This window comes from Ictalurus punctatus, chromosome 14 (assembly GCF_001660625.3).
Source record: "Ictalurus punctatus breed USDA103 chromosome 14, Coco_2.0, whole genome shotgun sequence".
Taxonomy (NCBI): Eukaryota; Metazoa; Chordata; class Actinopteri; order Siluriformes; family Ictaluridae; genus Ictalurus; species Ictalurus punctatus.
In genome coordinates this window covers 28583740-28607585 of record NC_030429.2, presented here as the reverse complement: position 1 = coordinate 28607585, position 23846 = coordinate 28583740, and the positions used below count along the sequence as shown (strand labels likewise).

Below are 23846 nucleotides of genomic sequence, written 5' to 3'. Positions count from 1 at the left end.
CCCCACGAAAAAACCATTTACTTGTTTTTACATGACAACCACTATTATGGGGTTAAAAGTATCACCGGACTTTTAGGAACGAGTCATGTTTGTCATTTCTGCCATTCGGGGTTTGACGTTTTATGGAAACATAAATGTGCTTATAGCTGCAACGTTTGTCACGACCCCGATTGTTACAAACACCCTAAGAATGTTATTAAATGTCCAGAGTGTCAGAGACTGTGTAGCTCCCAATACTGTTTCGAGAGGCATAAAGCAAAGATTCAATCGCACAAAGGCGAATATTCTATGTGTGAAACAGGATTCTACTGCGGTAAATGTAAACGTGTGATAAGGGATAAACCTTCTAATCGTGAGAATCACGTATGTGCCCATTCGAAATGCATACTCCGTGGCCAAAAACTCGATGAGGATATCGAGCATAGATGTTTTATACAGAGGGCCAGGAAAGAAAGCGATAATACGGATTATGTGTTTTACGATTTCGAGACTAGGCAGGAAACAGGAACACATGTAGCTAATTTCATATGCTGTATTGATTTTAAGGGAGAGGAGTGGGTAGCTGAAGGGGATGATTGTGTCAGTGCCTTCTTTAAAAAGTTTCGGTGTAATGCATACCACGGATACAAGTTTATCGCCCATAACGCTAGAGGGTTCGATTCATACCTTTTGTTAAACCATTTAGTGAAAGAAGGAATCACGCCCGAAATCATAGCGCAAGGCGGTAAAATTTTGTGCTTCATCGATACCGCGTTTCGTCAGTCCTACATTGATATTCTATCGTTCTTACCCATGAAATTGAGTAGCATCCCAAAAGCCATGGGTTTTTCGGAAAGCAAGAAAGGCTATTTTCCCCATTTCTGGAACACCGTAGAACATCAGGATTACGTAGGGCCGTATCCTGACCCTAAGTTTTACGGTGTAGATGGCATGATGCCTAAGGATAGAGAAGATTTCTTTAAGTGGTACAGAACGGTTTCTGACAAAGTCTTTGATTTCAAGAAAGAGATGGCGGAATACTGTGTGAACGATGTAGAAATTTTGAGAAAGGGGTGTATAGCTTTCAGACAAGAAATTCTGGATGGTACAAAGGTCGATCCTTTTAAATGCATAACGATCGCATCTGTGTGCATGAAAATCTTTAGAACCAACTTCCTGCGTAAAGACACTTTAGCTATAAAGACGCTTTAGCCGCTTGATAATTACATCACCACTCAGAAATCTTTCTCAACACCTTCCATACAATGGCTCGAATATGTTTCAAAAACGCAAAACCTACCCATTCGCCACGCGTTGAACGAAGGTGAAGTCAGGTTCGGTAACTATTACGTAGATGGTTACTGTGAGGAAGGGGAAAACCGTAAGGTTTTTGAGTTTCTTGGGTGTTTTTATCACGGCTGTGAAAAGTGTTTTCCCTCAATGACCCCGCATCCTCTTACCAAATCAAACGCAACCTTCGGAGATATCCGTCAAAAATCGATGGAGAGAATTAAGAATTTGCAAGACACTCTCAATTTGCAAGTCACTCTGATGTGGGAACACGAGTGGAATGAAATGAAGAAAAAAATGACAACCGCGTGCTAAACTTTCTAAAAGACTTTGACTTTCCTGAGCGTTTAAACCCTCGAGATGCTCTTTACGGCGGTCAAACAAACGCGTTAAACTTGCATTATGTAGCTCAACCCGGTGAGAGAATCGATTATTTCGACTTTACCTCTCTTTACCCATTTGTGAATAAGACAAAGACATACCCGATCGATCACCCTATCATCATTTATCGTGACTTTCAACCTCTGAAATATTACTTTGGTATCATTAGAGCAAAGGTATTACCACCTAGAGGTCTGTGGGCACCTGTTCTACCATTTCGTGTAAAAAGCAAACTCCTCTTTCCTCTATGTAGAACGTGTGCCGAACATCACTTAAAACAATGCGATCATACGGATCAGGAGAGAGCTCTTACCGGAACATGGGCATCTATCGAAATTGAGAAAGCCGTCGAAAAAGGTTACAAAATTCTAAAAGTGTTTGAAGTGTGGCACGTTCCTAAAAGGTCTGATAAGCTTTTTACGAGATATATTAAAATGTTCCTCAAGACCAAACAGGAAAGTTCAGGTTATCCGTCCTGGGTCGATGATGAATCATCTAAACGTGAGTACATTCGCAAATATAAGGAGAACGAAGGGATTACGTTGGATCTGAAATTTATCACTGTTAATCCTGCCAAAAGATCCGTGGCTAAACTCGCACTAAACTCGTTGTGGGGTAAGATGTGTCAAAGACCAGACAGATCAAACACGACCTTAATTTGCGATCCTGCTGAGTTTTTGCAGTTCATGTTCTCCGATATTTATAATGTGAGTCAGTTCTCTTTTTTGAATGAGGAGGTGGCGATGGTACAGTGGCGTTACGCAGACGAGAGATTGATTAAACCGCTAAACGCTAATGTATTCATCGGCATTTTCACTACAGCGTACGCTAGGCTTGAGCTGTACAATTTGATGGATCGATTGGATCAGCGTTGTTTGTACACAGACACCGATAGCGTCATTTTTAAAAGTAAGGAAGGTGACTGGATGCCGCCCTTAAGCGATTACTTGGGTGGTCTTACCAGCGAACTCGATGATGGCGATCAAATCGTGGAATTTGTAAGCGCAGGTCCTAAAACCTACGGTTACAAAACCATGAAAGGAAAAACAACCATGAAAGCTAAAGGCATTACTTTAAATTGTATCAATTCTGAAATTGTCGGTTTTAAATCACTAACAGAACTGGTGGACGAGCGAGTGAAAAATCCGGATCATACAGGTCATCTCGTAACCACGCATAACCAAATCGTGAGAGATAAAAAGGGGTTTCATTTGAGGAACAAATCACAGTTGAAAAGGTTCAGGGTTGTGTACGATAAGCGTGTTTTATTATCTGATTTAACAACTCTCCCTTACGGATATTAAGACTATTCTTGTATATATGTGTATATAGTTTCTGTTGATGTGTTTTGGAGGAAAATATGAACGTGACTGCTTTTGACGCTAGGATGCAACTTCCCTTTTCACGTATCGTATGTGGACCGAGTAATTGCGGAAAATCTTTTTTTATCAAAATGTTGTTGGAAAACTGTAAAGAGGTAATGTCGGTTGTTCCGGAAAACATTGTCTGGTGTTATACGTGTTGGCAGCCTCTGTACGATGAATTATTGACCAGAATAAAAATAATTTTTCTTCAAGGAATCCCTGATTCTTTGTGTGATGATGAACTATTTCCTCCAAATAAAAAAAACTTGTTGGTAATCGATGACTTGATGAAATCCGCCAGTAAAAATGACGAAGTAGAAAAGGCTTTTACAAAATACACACACCACAGAAATCTGAGCGTCATCTACCTCGTTCAAAACTTGTTTTTTCAAGGCAAGACCAGTAGAACAATCAACCTGAACACAAACTACATGGTTCTTTTTAAAAACCCTAGAGATAAATTACAGATCAGCATACTGGCTCGTCAAATGTATCCGGGTAACAGCAAGTATTTTTTAGAATGCTTTCTCGATGCCGTCTCTAGACCTTACGGGTATTTATTTGTTGACCTGAAAGCACAAACGCCAGAAGAACTTCGTCTCCATTCAGGGTTGTTTCCGAGGGAGAAACCGGTTGTGTATGTTCCGAAGAAGAAGAAAAAACTTTAAAGTATCGACAACAAATGTCTGAGCGGTTGAAAAAAACACTCCCGCTACTGAATTCATTACACAGGTCTCCATCCCGAAGGAGAAAGGATATATTACGCGATGCGCCCACAGATCTCATCCTGAGCATATGTGAACTAGCTTTAAACGTGCTCAGGGGAAACATACCACTGACGACAAAACAGTATCGGGTTTTAAAAAAACAAAAAAAATGGATCAAACTATTTGCTGATAAAAGAGCGTCCGTTGAAAGAAAAAGGAAAGTTATTAATCAATCCGGAGGATTTCTTCTGCCTTTGCTCAGTGTAGCCATTCCTTTTATAAGCAGCTTAATCGCGTCCCGCAACAATTAACATGGAGACTGCTGAGAAAATGTATTTAGTCCCTCAACATCAGATCGATAAACTTAGAAACATCACCGCGGAGAAGGAAACCATAAGAAAGACTGTTGAAAACAACTTGGACGATGCAATACGGGGTATTTTATCGAGGACTGATCTGAACGAATACGATAAGGCGAAACTCTACACGTCTGTGCTGCAAAATTTTTTAAACTTGGTTAAAGTAGGGGAGCAGGAAACCGCTCAATTGACCCTGTCTCTACCTAAAATATCGGAAAGCAAAACGGAAGCAGCGGTGACCGAACCCCCCAAAGACGAGATCGTGCAAGAGGTCCTCGCTAACATTTCTGATAGAAACAAAAGAAACGCTTCGTACGTTATGGAAAAACTTTTAAAAGCCGGGGCTGCGTGGAACGATAGCGGTGAATTTATTTTTAAAGGAAACACTATCAAAGGATCTCACATGGTGGATTTGCTCAAAAATCTCACGGCCCCTCATCGAGTATCCGACAATCGGAGGCCTTTAGGTTGGAAAGAGTTCTTACAGACAGTAGGCAACCTAAATATACCCTTTTCAGCAATACCCAATGGCGGTGTTCGACGCAAAATATCTGACATAAAAAGATCTAAAGATATCTCTCATCTTGTTTCCCCACCTAAAAGCAAAGACTACGATTCTGAGCCAGTTTTCAAATCCCCCGTTTTTAACCGTTCTGACTGGTTTGGTTTTTGAAAAGGACGAGGGACAAAGAATGTTATGATATGTTACCCTTTATTTCAATAAAATAACTTTTGTTTAACATTTTTCTTGTGAAGCGTCGTCATTTAACATTCCACTACACATGTAAATGAAACATATCTAGACAGTTAGCACATTGTACACAAGTAAATGAATGCTTTTTATGTACTCTAGGGTACATTTTTTAACAAAAGACACGACACCATTATCATTTCTGTCTAAGTCATTGCTATACATAGACATAATACGGTTAAATGAATAACCTTTAGCTTTGTGACACAGAAAAAACACGCAGTGTTGCCCGCAGCAAACCGATGTAAAGTTTTGAACTTGTACAGATTTATATTTTATTTTGCAACAGATCTTTGTCAAAAAATAATGAATCGATCGAGGAAAGAGTTCGTAGTCTGGAGGGTTTCCGTACGAGTCAAAAAATTCTCCTGTGTTTTCGTCATTAAGGCATAACGCTAGTTCTCTGGTATCCATGAGTTACTGGTAATCGATGAGCACGTTTCTTCGATTGTTTATTTCTAGAATGCTGTCAAAACTGGCGTACACGGTTAGATTCACTGTGCTCGGAAGCGGTTGTCGAAATCTGAGTTCCAATCGCATATGTCCCGACTTTATTAATGACAAATGTTGCCCACAATCGTCGTCAGGATTCCGGTTGAATGAGAATGAAGTATATCCGTTCAGGTACTCTTCTATGTTTATTGACAAAGCCTGATCTTTCAGCTGCTTTCCTGATGGTAAAATTAAAGAAGGGAATTCACGGACGGCGTTACCGGACTGAAAAACAGGCTGAAAAGGTTTCGCAGGATATTGAGTACCGTCTACATAGAGAGCGATAAACTCTGCGTCGTAATGTTTAAAATTAAAAGGGTTTTTATTGTACGACCCGCTGAATGCATCGTTGTCTACCATCCCAAAGATAATGGTTTTAGGTAAGGGACCGAGGAAAAGGTTCTCTTGTGAACAAATGCGGCTCCCTGCAGCTAGACTGAAGGTCTTCAAACAGACTCTTTCGATCGGGTACTTGGCTGTGGCGCTGAGAAGTGCTTGTCCGTGACCGATTTTTACAGACGGTGAGACGGTTACTTTCTTCACAAAAAGAGAAGCGTTGAGTATTTTCAGATTGAAATTTGCATTTCCTTCCTTCATCAAACAGAATTCAGCTTTGCAGCGAACCATTTCAATCCTCAAATCGATCCCGTTCAGTAAAAGTTTATCCTGAAAAAATATGTCCGAGTGAATGTGTCCAATCAGGTCGAAGGTGTTGCTTTCAGCACTGAAACTGGCCCTTTTTTTGAGGCCTTCGTTTCGTCCGTCCGGGTCTGTGGCGTCCATATGCCCCGCTGTGTCTTTGTAGAATAGCCCGGTGCAAAATTGTGTTTCCAGTGTATCTTTTCCATAGTTGATAAGACTTTCAAAGGTAGCACGGTATGGGTATGTACTGCTAGATTGAGAAATAAGACGATCCCCGAGCATGACATCTACTTGTGAAAAAAGTGAGGCTACGGGGTAGTTAACGACCCCAACCTTTGCATCATTAGCTATATTGGAACTGTCGGGGTTCACGATTTTACAGGTCAGATGTAAAAAAGTGTTGTTCACGTCGAGGTAATCCTCCCCGTTTCCAGCCACGTAGAACTCCAGGGGCCCGTTGTCCGTAAGAGCGGAAAGTGGAGGTATTTCGACATAAGTGTACTTTTCGATACTCGTTTGGGTAAAAGGTAATGTGAAAATATCCAATTCTGTCTTGGTACACTCTGAGGATAGACTGTGTAAGAACGCCATGATGTTAGAAAATGTTCCGCCGATTTCTCTTGTGAGAGATGGTAGGATGTCTGTTGCCTCTCTGCTCGGTCTTTTTCACACTGGTCTTGAGTTTAGTAGCCTTACGTCTTTTATTCAGAATCACGTGTCGACGTCCTGGGAGCCTTTTAGATTTTTTACGCGCAATCAATGCAAGGCCTGATCCGTCTTGATTCTGAGTTTGTGTCTTGCTCATAATGTTGCTCACTACGTCGCTTACGAACCCTTTAGCCGCTGTTTTTAAATGAGGTTTTGCAATAGCAAACCCCCTTTTGAGGAACGGAACCGCCATTCTAAAAAGACCCTTGAACAGTCCTCCTAGCCCCGACCCATACATGGTGGGGGAGCCTTGAAACCCAGGAAGTCCATTTCCAGCCTGATGGACATGATAATCCACGTAGGTCTGCGGATGAACGTAGCCCCTATCCATCATTTTTACATACGGAACGAATGTTTAGCGGGTCTAAAGTGTAGTTTAGCTATAAATTTTACGTAATTAAAAGGTATAGGTTTGTTCTGATCCGATTTGACTTCGATTACTATATCGGTGATGTGGTTCTTGGTGAGAGGTACGTAATGCAACTTATTGTGACGACTTTGTTGTTTTCACCCGTTATATGTACACATCTCAGTAACGGGGCAACGCTGTCACCAACTCGCTGATACTCGATAACGTTTGTATATACATACATCGTATAAAAGCCTGCGTGAATATCAGAGGGGTTAGGCGCGTCTGGTTCTCGGGCCGTTATCGGAACACCGGGGTTCATACCGAGCATATATGCTAATTTTCCATTAGCTTTGACCGCAAAATGTTTTTGGGATGCAATGTGTATTTTATTTTTCATAGGGTTATAGGTTATCTCTATTCCAAGTTCCAATTTCTTCATGTTTTTGTTGATTTCACTAACCAGTTCCTCGATACTTTTGTAATATCCTTGAGTGATATTAAAGGTACTGTTTTGTGTTCTCTTTCCATCCCTCTGAATAATATGACACATACTGTCTTCCTCTGTTAACGAGTACCAACTCTGGATATATTGAACCTCTGCGAGCGAGACTTCCCATATTCTGCTCAAATCGATTGGTTTGGTGAATTTAGTAGTGTAATGCGCGATCTTATTATTAGGGTAAATATCCAAAGACGCGTTGCTTGGAAGCGTCACAAAGAACCCGCACTCTTCCATGGTTTAATGAATATAGATTTCAGTTTTGTTCACGGCGATCCTTTTGTTATGTTAACTACGTCTTCGACCGGAACCCAGGAATTAAATTTATCGGGCCAACCCACCCATTTCACCAGGCAGATTTTTTTCTGGTTTCGGGTCTTTTCAGACAAGATTTTCTCAATTTTAAACGTCTTGTCCTTACCTATAATGATCTTTTGTAGCTCGGGTTCATAAAATGTTCCCTCAATTTTTTCACCATCATAGTCCTGTAGTTTATATACCGGGGGATCTCTCGGTATCCGTTCGGAGATTGTAAAATATTCATCCGTAAAGTTTTGCTCGTATCCTTTTTCAAAATGTCTTTTAAACGGGAAATTCTAACGATATCACCAACTTTAAACTTGAAATTTAGTTTCTTTAATTTAGGTGTGAACAGTCCGTAGAGGGTTTTAAATACTCTGAAGGAATTGGATTCGTTGACCTTGGCGGGTTTCATTTTGATGCTGGAATGGTAATTGTGATTGTACGCTTGAATCAAATCCTGAACTATGTCGATGTATTTTCTCATGTTAAAAGCGGTAAAATATCTCCACATCCTGGTCTTTAGCGTTCTGTTGAACCTTTCACACACAGATGCTTTTTGCCCCGTACCCGTAGCAAAGTGAACAATGTCATGTTTTTTCATTAATGTTTGAAAATTTTTGTTAAAAAACTCCTTCCCTTGATCAGTTTGTAGTTTTTTGGGGACCCTACCTTCATTTAGAATGGAATCAAAGGCTTTAGTTACCTCGTGTCTGGTCTTGTTTCGTAACACATGTACCCAGGCATATTTGGATAAAATATCTATGCACGTGATCATAAATTTCATGTTGTCATTACTCTCTGACAAGTTGCTCATATCGACTAAATCAGCTTGCCATTGTTCATCGATGTTCTTCACAAAAACCTTGTTTCTTTTAAACTTTGTAGATACTGGTTTATGTAGACTGTATGCATCCTGCTCTGCTAACCAGTTTTTTATTTCAGTATCATTAGCTCTTTTACCTATTTTCTCAACAATAGCTCTTTGCAAACTCTCAACACCACCGTACGAACCAGGTTCTGACGGTGTATAATATATATTCTTCATCAATCGTTCAGTCATTTCGAGTGTCAAGACCAGAATGATCAAATGCATGTGTAGATTAAACATTTTATCTCAAAACACACGAGCATGGTATTACATATTCAATCAAAGTAACATTTTCCATTCTAAACAATTTATATCAAACATTGGTTTAGAGACATGATTAGTTTTACATTCAAATGTTTGAGCAATACATGTACAAACAACGTGTTAAGGACACACTCTATTTACGAATGTCTTCAGCATTTTGTGTTGTTTGGCTTCAGGCTTTTCTCGCAGTCAGAATAGATGTGGCATGTTTTGAAGTTTCCCACAAATGCGACGGTTCAGCGTGTTCCAGAGATGAGTGAAAGGTCCAGTAGTCCACAATGTCTTCGTACACCTGCTCGTTGAAAAGGTCTTTGGTTTTCTCCTTGACCTCGTTCAGAACGGTTTTGATGTGAGGCTCGTCTCGCCATTCACACACGATGGCTTCAGCGATGCCTTGAATTTTTTCCAGGGAAGGAGTGTGTTTGATACCGCACAATTTCAGACCTCTTGCCAATGTGTATTTGAACCACAGTTTAAACAGTTTTTTCAGCAATCTGTAGGTGTTTAGGTGTAGATAGTACTCTTCAGGATCGAACAAACACGCGTGTTGGAGTTGACTCGGATGATCGATCGCACAGCCGTGGCAGTTGTCCTTTAGATCTTGTTGTATAATTCTGTCCAACAGTTCTCCAGTAACCATGCGTATGATGGCTAGCACGGTGCTGGTTATACAGCCGTCGGTTTCATCGTTCATTGTCAGATAGGTCAGGTTTCTTTTTCCTAGGTTTTCACCGTCTTCAAACCCTGAACTGGTCACATCATCATACAGGGAAGCATCAGAGTTGTAGAAATCAGGTCTGAGTTCAGAAGCCATATCGAATGTTGATGCTCAGAATGTATTGACTCGATATGTATTCAGTGTCAATTATATATCATGTGGGAGGAGTCTTGGGAAGGTGGAGTTTCTGCTCAGGAGTAGTATATTGATGATCTCAGAAGAGATCTTCTAGCCTTACTTTTATTTTCCCTGTTTCTTTGTCTCTTCCAATTTTTTGGAATAATTCATCGATTTGTTGGAAATAGCGTTGTAGTTCGTGCCAGCTGGTTCGTTCGTACCTCACTTCGCAGATCTCTTTGTGAAAGTGTGTGTCATCACCGGTTAATACCGAAACACAGTGCAGTGAAACCTGGTTCTTGCAGAAATTTGTTGCTCTGATACAGTATTTGCATTGCAGAGATGAACTGCTCCATTTACGTCTGTACGCATCCGGGGAAAAGAAGTCCATTCTAACAATGTAGTCAAAATCCTTGCACCATTTTCTGAACTTTCTCCAGTCACCTTTGTTAAAAGTTACGTTCTCTGTAGCACGGCTCCAGCGGATGTGACCCGGGACCGAGAACTTGAAAAGCACAACGGTTCCTTTTTCTGCACTGAAAAAAATCCGGCTGTACATCCGTTTGACATTACCCAATATTGAATCTTTTCATGCTCTAAATTTTTTTGTAATCTTCCCAAAAAAGAGTGAGTTTTTTTCGGTGCATCAGGACAAGCAGCAGACATGTTGTAAGCTCACACACGATCTTCGAAGTACAGAGTATTTTTATACCTAGAGGGTGGGTGAGGCCTTCTTCTTCTATAAACTTATGGTGCTTATAACATCACCTACCGGATGGAGCAATTTTATTTTCTTTTGTTCTGATTGGACAGGTTATGTATGTGTGAGTGTGTGTGTGTGTGTGTGTGTGTGTGTGTGTGTGTGTGTGTGTGTGTGTGTGTGTGTGTGTGTGTGTGTCATATTTTTGGTAGGATGTGTTCAGAAATTCATTATTAAACATTTACTTATTTTCATCAGCCTTATGTATGTGTGTGTGTGTGTGTGTGTGTGTGTGTGTGTGTGTGTGTGTGTGTGATATTTTTGGTTGGATGTGTATGGAAATTCATTATTAATCATTTACTTATTTTTCATCATCCTTATGTATGTGTGAGCGTTTGTGTGTGTGTGTGTGTGTGTGCGTGTGTGTGTGTGTGTGGGTTCGTGTGTCTGTGTGTGTGTGTGTGTGTGTGTGTGTGTGTCTGTATCTGTTTGTGTGTGTGTGTGTCTGCGGAACTGCTTCGGAGCTATAGGAAAAGTTATAGGAATGAACGTGCATCAATAATTATCACTGACCTTTTTTTGACCCAGGCCTAACTCATGAAAACAACCTAAGCAGGGAGGGGCGGGGGTTATACACGTGTGACAGCTATAGCTATGAACATGCAGCAATAATTATCATTGACCTTTTTGACCTAGGCCTAACTCATGAGCGTATCACGATCTATGGGAAAGGAAACAACTTGTGTGTGTGCGTGTGTCTGGAATACATCTGGAATACATCGGAACCGGATTTAACGTAATTATAAGTGATTATGATCACCCTTTGACCTGCCATTATATTTAATTATAATGATTATGACCTTTGACCTATACCTGTCACATCCAATTAGTGATTTTCTGTGGCTTACATAATATACAAGCTATATTATACATTATATGATTCCTAGTTTATCTGCTGAACTACAAAGAGTTTAGTTGTGAATGGAGCTACATTATCTAGCACGCAGTGGAACGTTAACTCTAAACATTCAGTCACTTGATGGAGTTCTGTGGGTCAGAGGGTGAACCAATCAGAGTCCACATATCTGGGAGATGTTCAATCATTCTCGGTACAGTAGTGGATGTGATTGTACGCTTGATGCAGTAGTGAGTGAAGTGCATATATTATGACTCAGACACACTGTAAATAAAATGAGGTAGTGATTATAGAGATTTTCACATTAACAGGAGCAAAACTGTATCGCCTGAAAATGTCACTGATGTTCACGTTGCAACACAAAGCTTAGAAAAGAGAAAGTTCTACACCTCTCTGATCTCACAGCAGCTAATATTACACAAGAATCCTCTTTATCTGTGATCAAAATGTCCTTTTATTCCAGCTGCATGATCATTAACTCTCAGGATTGTATTGTTTTTATTTGATAACACCTAGAGTATCGTTATAAATAATGGAGATGAACAGAAATCCAGATATAAATGATCAGATTATGTTTAGTTTATCACATATTATTCACATGATGTCACGTGTGTTTGTTTAAGATCACATCTGCAGTTTCAGGCCATAACATGTTGAAAATCACATCCACATCACACTAACATTTCATTAAAACACAACAGTCAAATATTTCTCTATAAATGTACACTGTAAACCCATACAAGTTGATTGAACTTAAACAATTATGGAAACTCATTGCCTAAAAAGTTAGTTTTGCACTGCACTATAAACAAGGATAAAGATCACATCTAACAAGGATCTATTTGAAGTCACAATTTATTTCAATTCACTTTCCAAATTATGACAACGAAGACAAACGTCAGTTTTAAATCTTTAAACAGTTTTTAAAATCTTTGCCAAACACTGCACAGGCACAGTATGTATCCTTATAATATATTAACATACCACATAAACATTCGCCAAACACTAAACGGGTATAGTTTACTTTTATTCATGAATTAATTTTTATTAATTTACTTTTATAATTAAGGCATATGGAGTTTTTGTCTAACCTGGAGACAAATGTATGTTTTCTTGTCTTACATGACAAGCTGATTTGTCAGTGCTAGAAGATTGCTTTTAAACTCCTTCTTACCCAAACATAACATCACCTGCTCAGTGAAATTGAATTTGTTGCTCATGCACTTGGTGTAATCAACATGCAGGGCATAAGTGAACCCATAAACAACACACATGGCCTGGGGCAGGTTCTCTAAATTGTCCATCAAAACATTGCCCTCCAGGATGATTTCCACAGAGGATGGATGGAGGTGGAAGGACAGGGGATGCTGTGCCACATCTTCACCTTCTACACTGAGGATTCCAACTGGCACATGTTGGTATGAGTCCTCATCATCAGAAGCCTGAACATGTATATGGAGATTACTAAAACAAATTTTAGCTGTCTAATATTCTTTTAAATATCAATGAACTTTTATTGAACATGTTTTTGGTTAGTTATGTACATACATAATGATTTGTGAATTATGTACACAAATACATGCAGGAGTTTAAAAAACTGTAAATATTATGTTTGTATCTGTTTTTGAATATGAGTAATTGCATATAACATGAACTACTAATTTAGTTCTAATTAAATAATAAATTCAAGATGACATGCTAACTTAAAGAAAGAGATCACCCTGGAATGCATTTGAGTTTTAAATTGTCATGACAGGAATGAAATTTTGCTTGACCTTTGGACATGCAGTAGTTCATTCAAGTTTCAGAACTCAAACTCCTCACGCATCACAAGAAGAGCAGCCCCAAAATCACGTGCTGTCATGACGTCATCTATGTCATGACCCCTTCAATTTACATCATCTATGACAGGAAAACATAATAACAATACTTACAAAGCACGTTTTGAAGAACTCAGTTGGGTCATCATCAATAATTACTGTAAGCCCTCTCATGCCAACACATCTCATGTCAGCGAGGTCAGAGGTGCAGTGGTGGCAGAGACAACAATATATCATTTGTCAACATCAAAGGAAGGAAATTTCCATCAATCATTATTTTGTCTGTCTTACTTAACAGTCATGAAGTAATGGTAATAGGCTGGCTTCAAAATGAAGCTTACACTGGCATCATCCTAAATTTACAAACCTTGATTTGTTGCAGAAGATCAGCAAAATCTGCCCTCTTAGACCTCTCTTTGACCTGAAGACTCAAATCAGGTGTGGACAGTGAAGATCAAGAGAGCCATAGAATGCTTGTTGAAGGTTCTTCCCAAACACCCGGCTGAAGTCTTAGTGTAAAGCATTTGTTTACATCAGGAAATTGTCAAAACTGTCAAATGTATCAATACTCATTTTGTTGCGGAAGATATGAACATGGGCATTTCACTTCACCTGATTTTCTATAAACACTGAAAAATCTCACTTACAAGAGGCTTGTCAAATCAAAACTTCCTTTCTTCTTAAATACAGTATCAGGTCCATCTCCTGGTTGATAAAAAATGCATTATTTTTTCTTCATTTCATCCTCCAGTTGCTCTCTGGATATTTCAAGGCTGGAGGCGTCCTGCCCATCTGGAAGGTCAGGGAGGTATTTGACCTCCCCTTTCCTTGGTTTCTTAATGTTCTTGTGAGGTGGCTCGCTGCTGGTAGAATATCTCCATCTCTTCCCAGCATTAACCATGACCATTGTGTGTCCAGTGTTCCTCATTTTTGACCTGTAATTGCCCATTTTGCCTTTCAGACTGTTTGTCCACCCACAGTATCAGAAGGTGATCCTGGTTCTTGGGCATCCACAAATGCCTTAGCAACGGCTCGTACATCATCAGCAGTTGGTTATGCTTTGAAGGAGTATATGGTCTCTGCCAGCTTTTGAAGAATGGTATGCTTCACTTCCTTTGTCACTTTTCGTTGTGTTCCATCACTCAAATGGATCACATTTGCTTGACGAAGCCCATATTCAACATAGACAGAGAATATTGGAACCAAAAAGACATCAGTCCATGGCATTCTCTTTTCCTGGGTTGAGTTGGAGATCTGTAATGTATCTGCTGTACTTGGAGTATCACTCAGTATTTCTCTGCGTGATTATCTGCATTTCACTTGATGACAGTAGCATCAATTCAATCACAGGAATGATTTTCACAGTTGGTTTGTGAGGGAGCTCTGACAAATCTGTCATTTTACAAAGTTCATTATCAAACTCTGGATCTCAAAACTGTAAAGTAAAGTTATACTCTAGTGCCAGAGTATTTCTGAGACGACTAATCAAATCTTTAACTGAGCAGGGCTTTGGAGTCAGTGTGATTCTTTTGTGAATTTTCTGACCAAGTGCTCTCTGAGTGTTCTCTGGGAAGGGGGTAACTAACACTAATGTAACCATAGCCATTTCCACAGCTAGCCTGAAAAAAGAATTGTAGCCTAGCTGATGGCTAAGAGCCGTCTGGTGTTTCACTGCAAGAGTCATGGCAACATTTTTAGAAGTTTGTGTACAAGCTTTTTGAAGAACTTAGAAGGCTAATTAGACGACAGTTCTCCAGGCCATTTGCCCCAAGTGTGCCCTTGGTGGAGAAGTCTTTTAAAATCGGCTGAGGCTGATGAGATTTGTCAGAGAATATGTCAGGAAATGATTGATAGCTTCATTGAAAACATCTAGGGTGATGTATTTCTTGGCCACCAAGTCTTTTTTTTTTTGCCACCAGAACTTATTTCTCTAAAACATCATGCGATATGTCAGGGGGATAACCACCAATGACATGAAAATGCTCCAAATTTGCTATGAGTGGGCATTGTCCTCTCACACCTGACTTTTTACCCAAATCTGGATCCTGCAAAGATTCTTGCACCTGCCTGTTGTGTGTCTTTCTCTCTCTGAGTCGAAATGGACCATTTTGTATCTCTTGGAGTTGTGCGACAGTCCTGGATGCCATGCAAAATCTGCAAAACTTATCCACAATGAAGCTTTCATAAAACTCCTGTGAGAGTGAGCACCAAGGTTATCTGCTGACACATAGAGCACTGTTCCTTTAACACTTTTACCAAGATGCTCGATGTAGACCCCATGCTGTTCGATGGAGGCTAAATCACAAAGAAGTGGGTGCAATATTTTGTCATAACCGCACTCTTTAACTGTTGCAGCGTTACACAAGAGAGCAAGCTGAATGGAGTTTAGTGCTGATCTGTATTTTCCAGGCAAGTTTGCAATAACTCTGTGAACTGCACACATCTTCTGCTTTCTTTTAGATGCTCCTAAAGGGTTAGCCACTTAAAAATTGTCAATGTACAGGCTCAGATCAGTTCTGAATTCATCACAACTAAGAAGGGCATACTCTCTAAAGCTTGAGTCATCTCTACACCTATATTCATGTGGTTTATATTCTTGTTTTGATAAACCCTTATCCAAAATATCTTTCTTGTTCATGAATTTCTGCGGCATCTGTAAGAGGGGAACATATGCTGCAGTTTTCATTCTTTTCTCAGCTACATACTCTATGGACATTACCAGAGGAAAGTTGTGCATGACGTACATGTTTGATGCCCTCCTTTTACTGGTTACAGGACATCTATTTTTTCCCACAACATTTGGACAATATGACATTCTCTGCCACAGTCTCAACCAGCTCTTTCACAACTATCTGTCCAAATCTATCACATCTATATGTCCAAATGTTCCTGAAGAACATGCTTCACATTCTTGGGCAAAAGTGGCTGGGACAACTGAACTATTTGCTAAAGCTGTTGAATTACTTCCTGAACAGAGATCTCTGGTATGTGAAGAATGTGAAGAGCACACTCCCGAGAGTAATTAACACTGTCATCATTTTCATTCTCATTACACTCTGTTCTTCCTATTAACTCTGGATTAAACATTTTCTCATTGTGATCTCGCTGCTGCTTACTTTATTGTGCACCGAAAGCGGAATACACTGCTTTGAAAACTACAGCCTTGAAATGGACACTGAACATTTTGGTGGTTGTTGATACGTCTACGCTGAAGGTGGGCAAAATATTCAGTATCCTGACAGGGTTCAAGAAAATCACAACGCTGGCAGTGAACCTTAACTTGGAACTTTCTCACAGATTGTTGCTGCTGAGTTGCTGTATGAAAACGACTTTTTAACGCTTTTGACTAAAAAGTAATTCAGGGACCTATCACCACAACTTAATTAAATGTGTGGATGCAAGATAAAAATTCTAATTTATTTATTGAATTAAATATTTAAAGTTGTAAACATTGTTTTGATGAGTTGTGTTGACATAATAATGTTGATAATTACATCACCTTAATATTGTGTGTAATTTAAACTGAAATTTCTGCCTTAATTGATTTAAAACAAAATTTAAGTTGTAGTACATTTACATTTACATTTATTCATTTAACAGACGCTTTAATCCAGAGACTTACAAATGAGAGAATACAAGCAAAGCGGTCTATCAAGTAGAGAACAGTACAAATAGTGCTACCATACAAGATTCTAGAAGAAAGTAGAAACTTAACGAAATTAAGGCTTGATAACTTCAAGTCATTAATGTCAAGTCCGTACCCATTTAACATGTCTGGACAAATTCAGACAGTTAAGACTGTGCTAGAGGACCTGTAGACTGAACAAATAATATACAAAGGACATTACAATGTGAGTATTATTTCACTTACAAATAAATTCTACTAAAGCAATGAATTATAGAATATTCTGGGAATTGAGAATTCCCAGAGAATTGAGAACACAATTGAGAATATTAGGGAATATTTTCAATTGTGATATGACCAACAGTGGACTCGTGTATAGGCTACACCTGCTAATACAGCTGATGGACCATTTTGCACTACTACACGTAGCTAATGCTAGTCATATTTAGCAGTGTAATTTGAAATCTACTCTTTAGTTTACCGTAGCAGTGGAAAAGAATGAAAAAGTTTCATTTGACAAATCTGCTCATCTAGAGAGGGCTTTTCATTTGTGCTATAGGAAAGAAAAGCATGATTACATTTCTGCTTATTCGTGTAAACTACATCGTGTAATCTAATTTCATTTATTGATATTGATTTTTTATTTTTTTTAATCTTTAGTCATTCACACATATAGCCTTCTAGCTCCATTGTAGTCAGTTTGCTCTTTGAGCAGAATTAGCAGCCTTTGGACTGTGGATAGTTCTATGAGAGATAAAAGTAGTAGACGCAGAGTGTTTCTTTTTGTCTATATTAATAATTTCATTCAGATTGCCACAAACCTTTATTATATAAACTATGATCCATTTTAACCTTTATCTGTTAAGATAATGACATAAGTGTAGACCATATGTAATATTATCTTTGGTATACATCTCCAACATAATTATGATTGATGATGATGACCTTTGACCTGTTAAGAAAATGACAGTTGGTGATGACCTTTGACCTGCCAAGATAATTATAATTGCTGATGACCTTTGACCTAGACCTGTCAAAACCAATTCGTGTTATGGACCATACAAACTCAACCTCTCTCTACTGCATCTTCTTTTGTGTTTTTTTCTGTTCTCCAGATTTTCCACATAAAAATCATGGCAGAAACACGGAAGATGTTTTTCAGGGCAGAGGATCCAGGAAAAATACACAAATATTCCATATTGGACATACACAATTTCGAGTATGTATGCATGTTCAAAGAATTCAAACATATTCTTACAGAAAGTATCGATTCATACGATTACACAATAAACCATTACAGTGAACACTTTAAGTCAAAAAGATGGTACAGGAATAATCTGAAAACATTTCTGTAGCAGGCATCCTTGTTCTATTGTTTAAATCTGTTGACTAATGGTGATATCTGTTTGTAGTGAGAGCCCCTGTTCAGTACAAGAAGGGCTGAAGAGCGTTCACACACCTCATCTCTTGTTGCATTCATGGACATTATCAAGGACACAGTATCATATCACAGACATCACAGTGATGATGAGGATAAACTGAGAACGTTGATGCACTGCAGTGCACTAATAGCTCCACGGAGATTCAGAACATCCTATTGAAAGACTGCAGCAGTACTTCGTGAATGATATAGGGGAAGGTAAACATGTTGCTGTTCTCTGTAGTGCCATGGGCGGAACTGCATAGCTTGACTGACACACACTGACCTGCCAAAAAGACTTTTGCAGATCTTCTACAAGTGATGCGAGAACATTTGTCACCCAAACCATAATTATTTGCAGACCATTTTCACTTATATGGCCGAATTAAAGAAGTTTAAAGAATTAAAAAGAACATAGCATTGTCAGTTTTGGGATGTGTTAAATGATGCGTTGCATAATTATCTGGCATGTGGAATACATCACGAAGGAAACAGGAAGAGACAGTTGACTGGGACAGATCTGATGCTTAAACAGGCATTTAAGAGACTGCTATGCCCATGGAAACTGCAGCTGAAGAAGCTCTCGCATTACAAAGTTACATAAAGGCTGGAAATGTAAATTAATTGTCATCAGAAACGTTTGACAAACAGTTAAGAGTTGGATTTTTTTTGTGGGAAACTTTCTGCATGCATTTAGCCACTAGTAGGTCATATAATAAACATTGGTGTATATAAAGAAGAGTGTGATGGGAAGTAGGGGGCGCTTTTGCCTCTGGTGTGAGTTTCCCTCACCTTCTCTTTTCCCAGACTTATCATGAACCAGGCCAGACCCAGTTGCTTGCATTTCAGCATGTCTAGCTCATGACTGATCCTGTTGTGGTGTGACTGCTGCTGTGTAACGATACTTAAAGATAAATGTCAGGTGCATTGCTTAAACACATCTCAACCATCAACCATCACCCTTTTCATCTCAACCATCACCCATCACCCTTCTCATCTCAACCATCACCCTCTCATCTCACCCATCACCCTTCTTATCTCAACCATCACCCATCACCCTCATCTCAACCATCACCCATCACCCTTTTCATCTCAACCATCACCCATCACCCTTCTCATCTCAACCATCATCCTCTCATCTCAATGATCACCCATCACCCTTCTCATCTCAACCATCAACCATCACCCTCTCATTTCAACTGTTGTGGATAAAAATGTCATAAAATAAACATGAGGGAGACCTAGTATCCAGTAAAGGGGAGAAGAAGAAAAGACACACAGAAGCGGTAGTAGGCGGATATTGACAAATTGGATTTACACTTTAAAGATCTTTAAGAGTAATACACTATGCTTTATTAGTCGAAGAGTCAAAAAGAAGTATAAGAGCCGAGGAGTGCCACACACACACACACACTCTCGCACAGTCATGGGCGGGCATGTAGACATAACACACACAAACACACACACACACACACACACACACACACACACACACACACACACACACACATAACATTATAACTTTATAAGAATAATAAAAAGGAGTATTGAGATATTATAAGGGTAATATCTTATAATAATAGAAAACTCTTTATAAAATACAGAATAGTAGGATATGTAGGACAGTAGAAGGGTAATATAATGATATAATGATATTATGAAGTAGGAAGTACAGTAAACCGTTTTTCAAGCAGTATAACTATATATAAAATAGAGATATAGAGCAAATATGAAAATAAATTATAAACTTACAGAAAAATGTAACTTACTCATAATTCAGATGGTGAAGATTCTTGTCTCGTAAGGAAGGCCTTAATTTTAAGAGAAAACCATGAGGAGCCATTTATAAGGGTAGCTGAGTCAAAGTGCCTCCCCCCCGCGAGATAATAGTGAGACCAAGGTCACTCTAGATTGTTTTGTCTCTCCACTTTTGAAGCTAATGGTAAATTGAAATACCCTGTTTTAGAATCTATTGGTAAGTTGAAAAGCCCTGTTTTTTTAGCTAATGGTAAGTTGAATAGGCCTTTTTTAGAACATAATAGTAATGTAGATGAGCTCTTTTTTTAACCCTATTGGTAGTGATATCATAGTCTTTTTAAAACATATGGGTTATTTACTGTGTAAATACAGTATAAATACTGGAGCTTAAGCTCAGGGTATCAGATCACTTCTGAGAATTCTCATCGGTGTGGATCTCGTGTGGTGGAACGGAACAATAAAGCTGGACCCTTGCTTCTTCTCACTCACGGCTGGTGTATTTTTTCTATCTCCAACTGGGCTCAGAGGTAGATGTGAGTATTGGCTTCTATGTTGAATTTTAAGTGTTTTTGGGTAATAGGCTAAATTTGAGCCAGCATCCCTTCTCATCTCAACCATCACCCTTCTCATCTCAACCATCAACCATGGCCCCCAAAGGGAAGGGAGTAAGGTTGGATATTTTTGGAGCTTCCTGTTCCATATCATCCTTGTCACCACAATAGCCAGACAAACAGGAACCGCCTCTCTGCATTTTTACAGAGTTTGAGGTGATACATGTTCCAGATTTCGGTGTCGCAGCTCACCTCATACAGCCTTAATAATGTCAGCATGTGAGAAAGTTAACACCATCGTGCCTTGCACTCCCCCCCCCCGATTATTGTCACCTGACTGAAGGTGTTTCAGGGGATCATCAAGCTTCTGTTCCAGAGGTAAGTCCGTGAGGAGACAGCAGCTTACCTAACACACCGTCCTGCTTTATTCCAACACCTCCTCCTCCTCTTTCTCAAAAACACACTATATACCTGGAAGTGTCTGGTGTTAGTTCCACACACTGCGTTACTGATCAGGACCCACCCAGTCCCCAGTGTTACACATGAGTTTATATGTTACACACCTTCAGTTATAGTGTTATAATAGTTAAGAGCAGCAGAGTTCACCCCATATAACCTGGGAATGTACAATACAGTGGATTTACACATGTGACCTTCAACACAGTGTTGATGTCTATTACTCACTGGATTTAATTATATTATAATCATTAATATGATAATAAAGTCATGTGAAGTGCATTGATGTGTTTAGAGAGAGTGAAAGTGTTCAGTGTTTTGTGGATCTTTATAATAATCAATGTGAATGTGAACATACATGAGAAATGACAAATTAGGTATAATCAGTTTAATATAATTTAATACAATTTAAATCTGGATCTGATCAAACCGATATTTATCCTTATGTTTGGCTAAATTGTTAAATACTACACTTAAGTTAAATGGGAGAAAAAAATTATAATTCTTAGTCAGAAAAACACAGACGATCATTTTCAGTTTAAATTCAGTGTCCAGTTCTGACACCAAGTAGGAACAGATGAAGGAGATGACGACTCTTCCGTACTATTAATATAAAATAAGTGTGCAGTGTCAGTTACCTCAACCATAAATCCTGCACTAAAGAAAGACATGAAAGCAGCTTCCTGCTCCACACCCAGCTAAACACACAGAGACAGTTTTAACCAGTAAAACTGAGAGATCAGTGAAGTGAGAGAGAGATTTACATGAAGACGGCCGAGTGATCCTCTTTCTCCCAGAATAGAGCAGCACTTTCACCAGATGTTCAACTTCCTTCAGCCAAACTCACTGAAGCACAACACACAGCACTGAATCTACAGCTAAACACACTCTCTCATCACACTGATAATGACTATTAACTCTAATAAAAGAACACACAATGTCCAAAATGAAGCTTTATTTCAGCAGAGCAAAACTACAGGAAGAGCAACAGGACAGTGAAGAGAGTAAAGACAGAAATGTCAGCATTGTGTAGAATTGAAACTCTATTGTAGATGGATGTGTAAGCAGCTCAGTGTTCAATTCTATCTTGGAGCTGTTAGACTTCACACTGGCTCTTTCTGAACGTGACCGGATGATCGACGTTGTCATGGGAGACCTTACAGACAAACTCCTCCCCCTTTTCCCAGAGCGCTTTGCTGAGGGTCAGGGTGCTGCTGCGTGTGTACCCGTCCTTCTTCTGTTCTTCTGCGCTGGTCAGAACCCCGTCCTTCACCTCTGAGCCGTCCACTGTCCAGCTCACCAGCGCCCCCCGTGGAGAGTAGGCAGACAGCAGGCAGAGCAGCGAGGCCGATCCCTCAGACAGCTGCAGAGAGGAGGGAGGGAGCAGAGACACGGAGGGCTTCACCGTGGGACCGGCTGGAGACCACAAACACACAATAAACACACATTTACACACGCTTACACAACATTTACTCATCACTGCTGATTCACATTACTGCAGTTCAGTAGAACTACTCAGCAGGAGAACATTTACTAGTCACTCGTTATATTGTGGAGCGACTCGGACTTTGATCAGATTTATTCTGGGAGTGTATTCCAGTCCTCCTAAGTTGTTCTGCTACTTTTACATGTAGTCCTACAGTAAAATAAAGACACTGATGATGTAAATACACTGATATTCCACAGAATCAGGGCTGGAAAATACAACATCACACCTTCCCTTTGAGTTTCCTGATAACAAGATTTACTCGATTAGAAATCACATATCTGGCAAAAAGTCTGAGAAATCAGTCCAGTGATGGAAATAACCACATCACACCACATCCACCTTTCTACACACTGTTTATCTTTGTTTGGAGATTCAAAATCAGTACATCAGTGAAATGATAGAAGGCTAACAGACACAGGATTAAGTTTTATACCATGTCCTTCACAGCACACAATATGAACTTAAGAAGCTGTGAATGTAAAAGTGCTCCGTTTACTGAGGAACACACTGCGTACTTATTCAGCTAACAGCTCACTCCTCATTTATTCTTTCTTATAAATTATTTTTATTGTACTGTCAGAGTTAAAAAACCCTACATTCATTATCATTAAGTATAAATTATAATAAATAAATAAATAATTAAGTGATTCGTTATTATGCCTAAATGATTACTTACTAGGGTTCAACATATAAAATAAACAAATAAATAAATAATTTTCTGTTTGTCTAAACTTTATTCAATATTCTGATTAACAATGAATATAAATATATAGAATTTTAAATAAAGAAGAGAGACTTACTGACGATGAGTTTAGTTCCTCCACCGAAAGTCCTCCACAGTGATACATTCTAATGAAACCGTCGTACAAAAACCTCTGTTACACTACAGTGACCACACACACACACACACACACACACACACACACACACACACACACACACACACACACACGTTTCCATAGAGAGAGGTTCCACTTTGCATTAGCAGCTCATGCTTCAGCGCTCTGCGAGTGTTTATAGCCCTGTGACTTTAACACTTCATGACTGAGAGCTGCTGCTCAGCGACTTCACCCACAGCAACCATGAGTTTGATCAGCGTCTTCATCTGCACACTGGCCCTCTGCGCTCGAGGTAACACAATGTTTTATCTTCTCCTGTTCAACTGACAAATCCATGTGAAGTAGGCCGACTAGATGAACTTCACACTCAACATCATTATTAATGTAGGGAACGGATTTCTTCTTCTTCTTTTTTTCAGGATCCAGAGGTCAGGTGACTGTGACTCAGAGTCCTGCAGTGAAACCTGTTTCTCCAGGA

General features: G+C 39.3%; 2 long non-coding RNA genes across 7 annotated transcripts; one reads left to right on the top strand and one right to left on the bottom strand.

The window, feature by feature from the left end:
* Positions 1-11401: 11401 nt before the first annotated feature.
* On the top strand, positions 11402-19290 carry LOC128634999 (uncharacterized). Of its 6 annotated transcripts, XR_008397911.1 has the most exons (5): positions 11407-13745; positions 13982-14038; positions 14192-14329; positions 17971-18074; positions 18268-19290. It is a non-coding gene; the product is annotated as an uncharacterized LOC128634999 (long non-coding RNA). The 6 variants fall into 6 exon arrangements; XR_008397910.1 differs by having other exon boundaries at positions 11402-12828; positions 13613-14329; XR_008397909.1 differs by having other exon boundaries at positions 11402-13745; positions 13982-14329.
* A 2690-nt stretch (positions 19291-21980) lies between these two features.
* LOC128634991 (uncharacterized) lies at positions 21981-23476 on the bottom strand. The gene is made up of 2 exons (XR_008397898.1): positions 23330-23476; positions 21981-22456 (listed from the first exon to the last, which is right to left on the bottom strand). It is a non-coding gene; the product is annotated as an uncharacterized LOC128634991 (long non-coding RNA).
* Between the last annotated feature and the right edge of the window lie 370 nt (positions 23477-23846).